This window comes from Haliotis rufescens, unplaced genomic scaffold (assembly GCF_023055435.1).
Source record: "Haliotis rufescens isolate VD_foot unplaced genomic scaffold, xgHalRufe1.0.p SCAF_60, whole genome shotgun sequence".
Lineage (NCBI taxonomy): Eukaryota > Metazoa > Mollusca > Gastropoda > Lepetellida > Haliotidae > Haliotis > Haliotis rufescens.
In genome coordinates, this window is record NW_025964335.1 from 2777049 (window position 1) to 2792024 (window position 14976).

Consider the following 14976-nt stretch of genomic DNA (forward strand, 5'->3'; position numbering starts at 1 on the left):
TAAGGAGATCTGCAAGAAGTAAGATCTTAAGTTCCAAAAGTTTTGAACCTTCTTCTATCTTATTAACCTTAATGCAGAGATGTTGAGCAACAGCCGATGGTCTTTTTTCTATTAAATCCACAACATTAGAAATCAACTTGTAGACGTCCAATGGCACCAGTAGAGCAGACAAGACTACTCCTATAGTCTTTGATACTTTTAGTCCGGCTGCAATGATATCATCCATTACGTTAAAAACAGACAACAACACGGCACGGCTTGCTGCATCGAACAGCGATGATAAGAAAATCTCCTCGTTAATGTTCATTTCCTCCTGTATTTGTCTGCAAACAATCTCGAAATCGCCAAAAGCGTTTTGGCTTCTATGATTTTTGCCTTCGTTTTTTCTTGCAAAACTATTGATGCTGCTACCTCACCTACACCCCCGCCGATACCAACAACAGCACCCGCAAAGTGCAACTGGCACCCCTAATGGACCAAGTATGAAGAAGCCAGATATTGTCATCGCTGCCCCAATGAGTCCCGTACTAGCACAAATTACTTTGGTTAGTCGCTTGTCCTGTTCAAGTTCATCAATATCTTTTGCAATATCCGTCACTCTTTTGCATACTTTGTTGGCAATGTTGTGAAATGCTCCAAGTGCTTTCATCAGCTTTTCCGCTTCAACTCTGCAACATTAAGAATATTTACTGATCAAATACTAAATTTGTTAACATTACATTGCATAACATATGTATTGCTTCCTTTTGAAATTAAATATCATTGGTTTTTATTCAGACCAGTGGGTAAAGTTTGGTCACATATAAAATATTACACAATTTAACCAAAGAGAGGGTGTTCATGTGAGTAACATGAGCATGTTCAAAAGGGGCTATTTTCCGGAGCACATGGAAAATTCATCTATAAATGCATTTAGGAAAAAACATATTTGTCTTTGAAACTGTAACATTTTCTGATTTCTATTGGAAATAAATATTTCTGTCTTGAATATATCACATAATATTTTAATAAATACCTAGTGATAACATTTCTTTTAATACTTGATAGATACATTTATCTTATACTTTCAAGTATAATGTGATCGATTAGGTCGGTTTTATTTTCGTCAATTAAATTATTTAGTCAATATAATATCATCTGAACATTTACCTTCAGTGCAATCTTTTAGTTTTATCCACAATGTTTTGACACAATCCCATTCCCAATAAACATGAATCAAGTTTTCTGACATATAATTATAATATGAGAAAATTTGATCATGCACTCATAACATTGTAAACAATTCTTTATTTTGTATAAATAATATTATGGATGAATTTAAATTGGAAATCAATCAATTTAATATTGAAGTTACTAATGCAATGTTGTGTTATTAGGTGTCTGTGTAAATAGTTTGACTCCACATATTCCTTCCGAAGTGAACACTATATAAGATTTTGACCTAAATTTGACTCACCGTTCATGCTCATCCTTGTCTCTCTGTAATGTACATACTCGTATGGCGCTGATAAGATGCTGACGTATTCTGTCTCTCATTCCAAACATGTCAGGAATGCATATTGAAAATGCATAAGTTTCAAGGTCTTCTATCATCGCTGTGAAGGTCTTCCTTGATTCGATGTCTGAGATTGATACTACTTCCGTAAGAAAGACGAAATTGTCACTTGTGTAATGTCTTAGAGCAGCTGTTAAGTCTCGGCCAAGTAGGCAGGTGTGAGTGAGGACGTCCGTATTATGGCTATCACCATGACAGACTGCTAACACAAGTCCGAACCTATTGGGAATTAAAATGACGGCTTCGAGGATAATTCCACGCGGAGGGAGTATGCCAGGAGAAAGCTTCAGTGCAGATCGTATAGACTCTTCTATGTGTGTGAAACACGGTACGTTTGACTCCTCATCGTGGAGTTCTGATACTCGTTCAATCAATGTCTTTACAACATGTGACTCTTTTCTGTTAAAATGCTTGTGTCTTTTGGTAGTTAGCCCTAAAATAAGGACAGAAGAAAAAACTCATCAATCACATGAAATAGACTCATGAGACACAAAAGTATGTTTTACGCCAGATTCAGAACAGGCCAGTCAGGGAAAACCAGTCATATTCCAGCTATGCAAAATTTAACTATCGCTTCGACCATATCTCACCCACACATCGACAGAGTGGCCCGTAAATAATCGAGTCTGTAACAGACTTAATTGTGATTGATATTATGAGCAACGATACAATATTATGTGATAAAGGGGGCGAATATATTGAAACGAATACATGTATGTTGTTTTCAAGAGATTCGTTTGCAAGGCTGAAAATAGTTGAGGTGTGTGTATATACATACATGTATATATGTGTGTGTGAGAGATCTTGGCGAACTTGCTGCAGGTTATGTTGCCTTGGTTGACATTGACATATACGTTTATCTAACTCATCCCATAGATGCTCAATTGGCTTGAGATCATGTGATCATGACGGCTACGGTAGAATGTTTATGCTCTTAGCTCTCACGAAATCAATACAGACTTGTGTTGTGTGGAGACAAGTGTTTGATGGTGAAGATGTTACATCTTGTCACATCTGCTAACTTGACCTGGATATGAATACTTCAGATGGCATTTGCTTTCATTTTTGACAAATTGTCCCGAAGCTCGGAATATGTAACCTTAGCTATGGTCACCAGGTTTTGTAACAAACGCCGCATGGATCAAGGAATGAGGTTTTTCGTTTGCCGTCTGGGTAGTGGTTTACAAAGTTGAAAAATCAAATGTTTTAACTATGTAGTATAATATTATGCAATATTATACAGATACTATAACAATAGAACATCATTTTCAGATAAACCCATGCCCAGTGAAGTATAACTTTGAACAGAAAAGCTTGTGCCTGCTCCCACGTTTACTGCAGGCGACTAACGGGATCGGGTGGTCAGACTTGTTGACGTGGTTGATGCATGTCATCGATCCCAATTGCGCGGGACCCGTGAGGATTCCGGGGTAGAATATGTCTTCAGCAACCCATACTTGCCGTAAAAAATTTGATTTGCCTAAAATGACCGACGATGATATCACAGAAAAGGGGATTTCCAACAGAATTCAAAACTCTTAGTGTGCGTGATGTATTTCGAATTTTGTCGACTTCGAAGTGATGGTTTAAAGAGGAGAGACATATATCGTCGAATCATATGTTTTCGGACATCAAACGTTTTCAGACGGCCATGTTTATCGCGAATTACTCCCGCTATAACGAGGTTTGTGGCGTCAACAGACATTGTAAATACTCAGATGATGGCTTGATGTTTAGATAAAGCCGTCTCTGATAAGTGAATGAGATGTTTTATGGTTCTTGTGATCAGCGAATGTAACATAACAAGGGAATATATCTATTTACACTGTAAAACCATTACGTTCAACACAGACGTTGGTGGACATTTGACTGAAGCACGAGCAACTTATTAATGACTTACGATCATTCGTCACCACTCGCCCCTTTCCGTAACCTGCAAGAAGACTCGCGTCCCCATATGCATCGATGAATGTTGTGTGCGAAAATACGACAAACCAATCAGAATGGGCGTATGATTTCAAGTTCTTAGACAAAGAATTCCTAAGAAATAGTTTTTGATTTTACATACATCTTGAATCTAAAAATATACCCAAAACACAGTTAGTTTGATTTGGTTTCTTGTTTAACGCCGCACTCAGCAATATTCTAGCCACATGACGGCGGTCTGTAAATAATCGAATCTGGACCAGACAATCCAGTGATTGATATCATGAGCATCGATCCACGCAATATTGGGATCGATGACATGCATCAACCAAGTCACCGAGTCTGACCACCCGATCCCGTTAGTCACCTTTTACGACAAGCATAGTCACCTTTTACGGCAAGCATGGGTTGCTGAAGACCTATTCTACCCCGGAATCTTAACGGGTCCAAAAACACAGTTAACGTGTCCAATCATACTGTATAGTTCCGTATGCCCAGATGTGCTTTAAATTGCATCTGAAATATATATAGTATATGGGGAAATGTTTGTGAACCATTACGCAACGAGTTGACAATTGTTTTAGGTATGCCTGTTTGCGCTTCGACGGAACACGGTCGCAAAAAATGGCCATGAGAAGGGCACGAGTCAGCTTGTGCCAGAATAACACGAATGGACTTACGATCTGGAAAGTAGTCTGTCATAATCTGACCTCAAGTCATCACCATGGGGTCGCCATTCACTGGCCTGGAATTTGATCTCACACATATGTTTGATACCAGTTATCTCAAAAGGGTTTCTCACCAACAGGTGTGTAAGAACTTGTATTTGTCAACAGTCATGACATATTTACCACACGATAGTAATAACTGTCAAAATTACCTATTTCATAACCTAAGAATTCAAACTTTCGCTCTGAAGGTTTAGATATACTTACAAGTGCGGTGTTTTGCTGAACCATCTGAAATAATATCAAAAGCAAACCTTTCATTAAAACATTGTCATGTGAGTATTACTTAATAGAACGTCAGATATATTAGTTAATAAGTCAGTCAATATTACTGACTTTACATGTTTGCATTTACTCAAACTGTTACGTCTTGTGATAATGCAAGTGAGTCAGAGGTGCTTAACTCAATGTCAGCAATGTTTCCGCTGCAATAAGGCTGCCTTGGATCAATTATATACCCACTGACTTATTCCAGGCACAACAACACACACTCAGCAAAGCAACCGGGCCTCACCACCCGATCCAATTGCAGTCAATATATAGATAAGCACTGTTTTATTTAATGTGTCAATGTGCTTTTAGTAGTTTTATGAACACAGTACCATTAATAATTATGGGGAGTATGGACATCAAATTTGGAAATAATCATTATAAGAAAAATGAATGAACGATATTACCTTTTAGGTGTTTCCTGGTGATTGCATCAAACCACTCCCTTTGCATAACTTGTCTGAGATTTCCATTTTGTACTTGGTACGACACAGGTCCAGAGTTGACATAAAACAATAAACCACTCATTGGAGCAATGGAACATTCCAAGACAGTTTTACGAAGCTCATTGTGGTGAACATGGGTGATGAAGTTGGAGCATTGCGGGCTACCAAACTCCCCATGAAAGTTGCAAAATAGTGTCCTGCTGCTGAAGAATTTCTTTAATAGACGCATGACCCGTTCGTCCACAAAACCTTCAGGAATGCCTTCAAATTCAATTTTCTTAGTCTTGTATCGTTGAAATATCATCTCCTTTTCTCCTACTCCGAGAAAATATGACCCTCCTTCAGGAAGTTTTGCAAAGGCTGTCAAGTATTCACGAAGCCCAAGTTCCTCCCAAATGTACAGTGCGACCTTCTCTGGATTATTCTTCAGGTCTTCCTCCAAAAAAGATGGTGGTTTGAACCGTTTGAATTGTACTTCTTGAGTTTCTTTGAAGAAGCGTGTTCCACGTATCTTTGGAGACATTTTCCTAGCTTGGGGTTTTGACATCAAGATGTGTGACACAACCTCAGCGGGGGCCTCTAGGATCCTATCATCTAAAGCTACACATGTGTTTAGTGCTTGCGTTACAAATTGCAAGCTACCATTTACACAAAAGAGAACATATTCTCTGTATATATATTCCAATTCTCCAAGTGAAACAATCTTAAATGCATTGGAATATAACTTGCCTCTTTGTAGCAATGAATGTAACTTTTCAGAAACCATTTTATCCAAATAGCCATGGTAGAAATCATCATCTGATAAGCCAGCAAGGTGAATTAGTATTGAACCTCCATGTGAATTCATCAAGGCTGAACACGCATGTTTGAGGAAGGCATCTCCCAGCTATGACAGGTTCTCCCGCATGAATTCTTCGTCGAAGCCGTTCACATTGGTCACATTGTTCGTTAACTGTGAGGAGGATACGTTCAGCGTTAAACCACATCCTTTTTTCGGTATTCACTAAACATTCTTAGTTCATAATGGTATAAAAGTCACTAAGACCACAATAAATTCCTCTTGTCTAACTTAAACAACAGTAAACAAATTTCTGGTTGTACTATCTGAAATAGCTATGGGTTTCTTCAGGAGTAAAACATGGGTCATTGCAGCAATGTTCCAACTATGTTACTGATCCCGTCTGGGTCAGACATGTAAAGAGTCATGCAATGGAAGAATATACACTTGCCCCCGGAACAAATTTAGCCACCTGTTAAAGTAGGCAATAGTGTGCCGAGGTTTAAGTCGAACCTTGGGAACCAAAGGTGTTTATTGCGAAATGAAAACATATACCTTATACACATTATCATACCTATTGAACGGACCGCCTCTGTGGTCTTGTGGTTTAGACCGTCCGCCCAGAGATAGGAAAGGTCATACCAAATAAAGTTAAAAGATCCCCGACCGCGACTTCCAAATAAAGTTAAAAGATAGTGCCTGTTGTTACCCTGTCTGGCGTTCGACATCAAGGGGCTAGGACAAAGACTGGTCGGCTCAAAGTCAGTACACTGTGTCTGAGTGGGGTATGTATGTTGAACTCCGGCATGGTTTCTCCGTGAGCTGGGACTATAAATCGGCACCAGTCTTGACTAGTGCACGCACACACACACATACACACACACACACAGAAGATCCCTGGTAGAATAGGTCTTCAGCAAACCCATGCTGCTCGTAAGAAGTGACTATGCTAGTCGTAAGAGGCGGCTGACGCGATAGGGTGGTCAGGCTCGCTGACTTGGTTGGTACATGTCAATCAAGCGATCTCATCGATAATCGAGATCTATATTGTAATAAAAGAACATCAAATCACGTGAGCACCTTGATTAAATGATAACTGTTTCACTGTTGACAACGAGTTGGCGGTGCACATGTTTTGCAAATCCTGCAATCGACAGTTAACAAACCGGATTTCGATTTCCTTCCGCGATTTTGATTGGACTATGCAAGGACTCGTTAGTCCAGCCAAATTACCAGCCAAGTTCGGCAAGGGTGGAATTTGGACTTTTATTGTCTCGGGAAAATGCCTTCATATAGCCCGAAGATTGCCTCAGTGAACATCCGGGGAGCTCTAGGTGTCTTGCATCAGCTTTTTGTCGTTTCCGGCTTTCTTATCTCGCAGATCCTCGGCTTTCCCGAGATATTCGGAAACAACCAGTCCTGGCATGTTCTTTTAGGTGAGTTTTTGCCATGTAAACTATTATCATGACCCTGATGAATAACAAATACCACGTGAAGCGTCCAGCAGTTTTATTTCTTAACAATGCATGCACGCAAATAAACGTTGCCAAGGGTTGAAACAAGTGTTTCCGTGGCCTTTGATTGGCTAACTAGGCAGTTTCCATACGGATGTTTCCGGACTACTGTTTCCTGATTGGCTGATAATAGAATGGGCGGGGCTTGTGTAGCATTGTTGCGCTGTAACTGATTTCGTATTATTATCCACAGTTTTTTGTCCATGGTTAGATAAGCTATCCGTGAAATTATTATTGTTGACGTATTTATTCATTACAATAGACATCACTATATTTTTCGCTTATGGAGTTATAAGCGTAAACATCGGTGAGCGCACTTTGCGTACATGTAAATCCTCTAAATATTGAAAGTTAATTATTTTTTAAATAAACCGGTGCAAAATTACGGTTTTGTTTTGATGGAAAATACATACTTATGATATAGTCGGATTCGTAGCAGAGATCATTATTGTTATGGAATGGGTATTGTTTGTTTGTTGTTTAACGCCGCACTCAGCCATATTCCATCTACATGACGGCGGTCTGTAAAATAATCGAGTCTAGACCAGACAATCCAGTGATTGACATCATGTGCATCGACCCACACAATTAGGATACGATGACATGCATCAACCAAGTCAGCGAGCCTGACCACCCGATTCCGTTAGTCGCCTTTTACGACAAGCATAGTCGCCTTTTACGGCAAGCATGGGTTGCTGAAGACCTATTCTTCGGGTCTCTGGTGTATTTTAAGGCGCTTCTTTTCTTCAGGACAGAGTTGAAATTGTGCAATGGCGCTAGCGTCGCAATGGCTCTCATGTTCGTCGTCTTCTTCGCATTAGGACCAGGTGAGTCTATCTTAGTTGCACACAGGCATTTTTTATACTCCATTTTAGCCGTGTCTTAGGACAAGCACAGATAACTCAGAATACTTCAAACTGACCTGACCTTGTTTTGTCCAATGAGTGCCGAGCGCCACTCAGGGTAACAACAGATACCACATTTTAACGTCTTTTGGTATGACGTGGTAGGATATCGAAACACTAAATTTCTTCTCACCGGGAAGACGTTCTATCCACTAGATCATGGATGCGATCTCAGGTTGAGAGAGGGTATGTACCTGAAGTATGTAAGTGATAGTGCTATCCCTCTGCAGTCGAACACCATACCGTTGCATCGAGACGACGTTGATGGTTGTGTGGCCATCGCCGTCAGAGTACACGAACACACAAGGAAGACAGGAGATACATGAGAGGCGGTCCTCACGTGTCACTGATTAAACCACCTTGCTATATGATAAGCAGGTTTTGGTTTGGTTGGGTTTGTTGTACGCCACACTCAGCAATATTCCAGCTATATGACGGCGGTCTGTAAATAATCGAGCCTGGACCAGACAATCCTCTGATTAATATCATGAGCATCGATCCACGCAAGCCACGCAATTGGGATCGATGACATGTACCAGCCAAGTCAGCGAGCCTGACCACCCGATCCCGTTCGTCGCCTCTTACGACAAGCATTGTCACCTTTTACGGCAAGCATGGGTTGCTGAAGACCTATTCTACCTCGGAATCTTCACGGGTCCCCACCGCCGTCAGAGTACACAAACACACAAGGAATCCAGGAGATACATGACAGGCGGTCCCCACGTGTCACTGATTAAACCACCTTGCTATATGATAAGCAGGACAGTGGGGACCTTCAATGTATGCTGAGATGGAATAGTCTTGGAGTGAACTATTGAAGTGGAGCTTTGAGATACGTATCATTCCGATGAATAAAGGCCACCGCGAAACATCAGTTACAACGAACACATGTGAAGATATATCACTGGTTGTTACTCACCATCGCTGATTTATATAAAGGAAAATACCTTCATTAATTTGAGACGGGTTTTTTATTATCCACGTGTCCTTAAGTTTAATAAGAAGAAAGGTGTTCATATCGCTACAACGTTTTCATAGTGTGTTCGTAGCCATATAGGCGTTTTGGGGGGACTCGTAAGAGGCAACCAGGGATGGTCGTAAGATGCAACCTGTGATGGTGGTAGGAGGCAACGTGTGATGGTCGTAGCAGGCAGACTGTGATGGTCATAAGAGGCAGCCAGTGATGTTCGTAGCAGGCAACCAGTGATGGTCGTAGGAGGCAAACAGTGATGGTCGTAGGAGGCAACCTGTGATGTTCGTAGGAGGCAACCAGTGATGGTCGTAGCAGGCAACCTGTGATGTTCGTACGAGGCAACCTGTGATGGTCGTAGCAGGCAACCAGTGATGGTCGTAGCAGGTAACCAGTGATGGTCATAGCAGGTTACCTGTGATGGTCGTAGGAGGCAACCAGTGATGGTCGTAGTAGGCAAGCTGTGATGGTCGTAGGAGGCAACCAGTGATGGTCGTAGCAGGCAACCTGTGATGTTCGTACGAGGCAACCTGTGATGGTCGTAGCAGGCAACCAGTGATGGTCGTAGCAGGTAACCAGTGATGGTCGTAGGAGGCAACCAGTGATGGTCGTAGGAGGCAACCTGTGATGGTCGTAGGAGGCAAGCTGTGATGGTCGTAGGAGGCAACCTGTGATGGTCGTAGGAGGTAACCTGTGATGGTCGTAGCAGGCAACCTGTGATGGTCGTAGCAGGTAACCTGTGATGGTCGTAGGAGGCAACCTGTGATGATCGTAGGAGGCAACCTGTGATGGTCGTAGGAGGCAACCTGTGATGGTCGTAGCAGGTAACCTGTGATGGTCGTAGCAGGTAACCTGTGATGGTCGTAGGAAGCAACCTGTGATGGTCGTAGGAGGCAACCTGTGATGGTCGTAGCAGGTAACCTGTGATGGTCGTAGGAGGCAACCTCTGATGGTCGTAGGAAGCAACCTGTGATGGTCGTAGCAGGTAACCTGTGATGGTCGTAGGAGGAAACCTGTGATGGTCGTAGCAGGTTACCAGTGATGGTCGTAGCAGGTAACCAGTGATGGTCGTAGGAGGCAACCTGTGATGGTCGTAGGAGGCAACCTGTGATGGTCGTAGGAAGCAACCTGTGATGGTCGTAGCAGGTAACCTGTGATGGTCGTAGGAGGCAACCTGTGATGGTCGTAGCAGGTTACCAGTGATGGTCGTAGCAGGTAACCAGTGATGGTCGTAGGAGGCAACCTGTGATGGTCGTAGGAGGCAACCTGTTATGGTCGTAGGAGGCAGCCAGTGATGGTCGTAGGAGGCAACCTGTGATGGTCGTAGCAGGCAACCAGTTATGGTCGTAGGAGGCAACCTGTGATGGTCGTAGCAGGCAACCTGTGATGGTCGTAGGAGGCAACCTGTGATCGTCGTAGGAGGTAACCTGTGATGGTCGTAGCAGGCAACCAGTGATGGTCGTAGCAGGTAACCTGTGATGGTCGTAGCAGGCATCCTGTGATGGTCGTAGGAGGCAACCTGTGATGGTCGTAGCAGGTAACCTGTGATGGTCGTAGGAGGCAACCTGTGATGGTCGTAGGAGGCAGCCTGTGATGGTCGTAGCAGGTAACCTGTGATGGTCGTAGGAGGCAACCTGTGATGGTCGTAGCAGGTAACCTGTGATGGTCGTAGGAGGCAACCTGTGATGGTCGTAGGAGGCAACCTGTGATGGTCGTAGGAGGTAACCTGTGATGGTCGTAGGAGGCAGCCAGTGATGTTCGTAGGAGGCAACCTGTGATGGTCGTAGGAGGCAACGTGTGATGGTCGTAGGAGGCAACCTGTGATGGTCGTAGGAGGCAACCAGTGATGGTCGTAGGAGGCAACCTGTGATGGTCGTAGGAGGCAACGTGTGGTGGTCGTAGGAGGGAACCTGTGATGGTCGTAGGAGGCAAACAGTGATGGTCGTAGCAGGCAACCTGTGATGGTCGTAGGAGGCAACCAGTGATGGTCGTAGGAGGCAACCTGTGATGGTCGTAGCAGGCAACCAGTGATGGTCGTAGGAGGCAACGTGTGATGGTCGTAGCAGGCAACCAGTGATGGTCGTAGCAGGCAACCTGTGATGGTCGTAGCAGGCAACGTGTGATGGTCGTAGCAGGTAACCTGTGATGGTCGTAGGAGGGAAACAGTGATGGTCGTAGCAGGTAACCTGTGATGGTCGTAGGAGGCAACCTGTGATGTTCGTAGGAGGCAACCTGTGATGGTCGTAGGAGGCAACCTGTGATGGTCGTAGGAGGCAACCAGTGATGGTCGTAGGAGGCAACCTGGAATGGTCGTAGCAGGTTACCAGTGATGGTCGTAGCAGGCAACCTGTGATGGTCGTAGCAGGCAACCTGTGATGGTCGTAGCAGGCAACCTGGAATGGTCGTAGCAGGCAACCTGTGATGGTCGTAGCAGGCAACCTGTGATGGTCGTAGCAGGAACCTGTGATGGTCGTAGGAGGCAACCAGTGATGGTCGTAGCAGGCAACCTGTGATGGTCGTAGCAGGCAACCTGTGATGGTCGTAGCAGGTAACCAGTGATGGTCGGAGCAGGTAACCTGTGATGGTCGTAAGAGGCAACCTGTGATGGTCGTAGGAGGCAACCAGAGATGCTCGAAGGAGGCAACCTGTGATGGTCGTAGCAGGCAACCTGGAATGGTCGTAGCAGGCAACCAGTGATGGTCGTAGCAGGCAACCTGAAATGGTCGTAGCAGGCAACCAGTGATGGTCGTAGCAGGTAACCAGTGATTGTCGTAGCAGGTAACCTGTGATGGTTGTAGCAGGGAATCTGTGATGGTCGTAGGAGGCAACCTGTGATGGTCGTTAGAGGCAACCAGTGATGGTCGTAGCAGGGAATCTGTGATGGTCGTAGGAGGCAGCCAGTGATGGTCGTTAGAGGCAACCAGTGATGGTCGTAGGAGGCAACCAGTGATGGTCGTAAGAGGCAACCTGTGATGGTCGTAGCAGGTAACCTGTGATGGTCGTAGGAGGCAACCAGTGATTGTCGTAGGAGGCAACCAGTGATGGTCGGAGCAGGCAACCAGTGTAGGTCGTAGCAGGCAACCAGTGATGGTCGGAGCAGGCAACCAGTGATGGTCGTAGCAGGCAACCAGTGATGGTCGTAGGAGGCGATGTATTGGATCGGCTTGTCGGACAGCTCGGGGGTTTGGTTGAGTTGAATGTGATCGTGCCCCGACAGCGTGGATAGTTTCCTATAATATCAATCACTGGCTTCTCTGATCACTAAATTGTCTACCCGTCGTCACAGAGATAGACAATTGCGGCATTAAACAACTACCAACAAACGAACAAAGCTATATGGGTGTGACATTGCAGGTTCGACGTCATAACTGAACTTATTCGCTCTTTTTTGTAGGTTCTATACCCTGGTTGATCGTGGCCGAATTGTTCTCCCAAGGGGCAAGATCGTCCGCCATCAGTGTCTCTGTCCTCGTCAAATGGGTGGCGAACTTCTGCGTTGGTTATGGCTTCCCTCATATGCAGGTATGTTGGTCACACACGCGTGTCTCTTGAAAGCAAATACTGCCAGCAAACATATTTGCCGTAAAAGGCGACTAACGGGATGGGGTGGTCAGACTCGCTGACTTGGTTGATGCATGTTATCGATCCCAATTGCGTGGACCGATGCTCATGAGGTCAATCACTGGATTGTCTGGTTCAGACTCGATTATTTTACAGACCGCCGTCATATAGCTGGAATATTGCTGAGTGCGGCGTTAAACAACAAACCAACCATCCAACCTACCAAACCAATATGCATTTGTTCAGCCTTTGCCGAAATATAATGCCACAGTCAGCAACTTTCCAGGTGTATCAGGGGTAATGCGGACCCAAACACACCAGTCGTGGTGTTAGTAGCACTGTCGTCGTCGAGTTGCCATTCACACTCAATCAACGAAGTCCGCTTAGTCGCATTTAACACCAATCATATGTCGTTGTGGACCTGTACCACTCCGGACAGGGGCACGCTTGGCCCAGTCGTCTAAGGCGCCGCGATTCGCCCTCCAGCTTTGCGTCCCCTGGGCACGCCAGAAACCTATGATTGTGGGTTCGAATCTCGGTTCGCCCCGATTAAGTTTCCAGGTTTGTCAGCACCATACCCGTGCTCGTGGGTTTCACCGAAGTGGTAAACGTCTGAGACCTGCGTCACTTCGGGTTTTCCTCCCACATTAAGCTGACACGCCACGATATAACTGGAATACTGTTAAAAGCGGCGTTAAACCCAACTCACTCACTCACTCTGCTCCGGAACTCTCACAGTGTTGAACTTAAAGTTTGGGCGCCTAGAAATATCTTTCTTACGGAGTTTTGGAGCACTTTTGTTGGTTTTGTTTAATCGAATGACCGATGTATGTAATTGTTGAAGGATCACTGTAATGGTTGTAAGTATGCAACTCCTGACATCTTGCGGGGTTTTACATAGCATTTGATACATGGGAGTCAGGATGACCAGATCCGTGAAGATTCAGGGGTAGAATAGGTCTTGAGCAACCCATGCTTGCCGTAAAAGGCGACTATGCTTGCCGAAAGAGGCGACTAACAGGATCGGGTGGAAAGGCTCGCTGACTTGGTTGGTTGTTTGTGTAGTTTTTAAAGCTGCACTCAGCACTATTCCAGCTATATGTCAGCGGTCTGTAAATAATCGAGTCATGACCAGACAATCCAGTGATTGACATTATGAGCATCGATCCACGCAACTGGGATTGATGACGTGCATCAACCAAGTCAGCGAGCCTAACCACCCGATCCCGTTAGTCGCCTTTGACGACAAAAATAGTCACCTTTTACGGCAAGCATGGGTTGCGGAAGACCTATTTTACCCCGTAATCTTCACGGGGCTGCTGGAAATTGTAACACTATAGGTCCCACTTGAATATTGTATTACTGAAACATCACTTACTCACTAAAATATTCCTTACTCACTGCACATGTTTGAATTGCTAACATGACAGATGAAACACCCTGATCATGAATTGGTATTTACCAGGTGAGCTACAGGTTCGTCGCAAATTTACACATAATAATCTGTCTCCCGTTTTCTTCTCCAGAAAGGACTGATGAGTTTTTCGTTCTTGCCCTTCACTGTTCTGCTCGTGCTGTTCTGGATATTCCTATTTATGTTCCTGCCAGAAACGAAAGGCAGAACAATCGAGGAAATCTCATCAGAATGGAAACAAGACAGAATCACAGGACAAAGTTTCAGATCGGAGAGCTATTCGGTTTCTTTTAAGAAAAACACAAATGCCGTTTAGTCAAATAAATAACTCTTAAAATATATATAAACAGATTATAGACTATTCTCTACGGATGAATGAATGTTCTTTAAGCAGCTTTGTCAGCATGCTATTCCTCAAAGCACTCCGATGTCCTCTCTCTTTCTGCAGGACAGACATTTCAACCATTGAACTGTCTGAAGTTAACTCTGCACTTGTAGCGTTGACCATGTGCATACTGACAATGATAGCATTAATTGCAACAGTAAAAATAGCTATATAGTACGGCCAGTGCCCTTTGAAAGGTGGTCCAAATAATGTCACCGTGATTTCGTCAATGATGGTTGGTTGGTTGTTTAACGTCGCACTCAGCAATATTCCAAATATGACGGCGGTCTGTATTAATCGAGTCTGGTCCAGACAATCCAGTGACTGACATCATGAACATCGATCTACGCAATTGGAATCGATGACATGTACCAACCAAGTCAGCCAGTCTGACCACCCGATCCGTTAGTCGCCTCTTACGACAAGCATAGCCGCCGTTTACGGCAAGCATGGGTTGCTGAAGACCTATTCTACCTGGATCTTCACGTGTCGCATACTGACAATGATAGCATTGCAACAGTAAA

At 44.2% G+C, this 14976-nt stretch overlaps 1 long non-coding RNA gene across 1 annotated transcript; it reads left to right on the plus strand.

Annotated features, from left to right (window-relative positions):
* Window positions 1-12164: 12164 nt before the first annotated feature.
* Window positions 12165-14408, plus strand: LOC125375873. The gene is made up of 2 exons (XR_007218831.1): window positions 12165-12614; window positions 14180-14408. It is a non-coding gene; the product is annotated as an uncharacterized LOC125375873 (long non-coding RNA).
* Window positions 14409-14976: the final 568 nt, after the last annotated feature.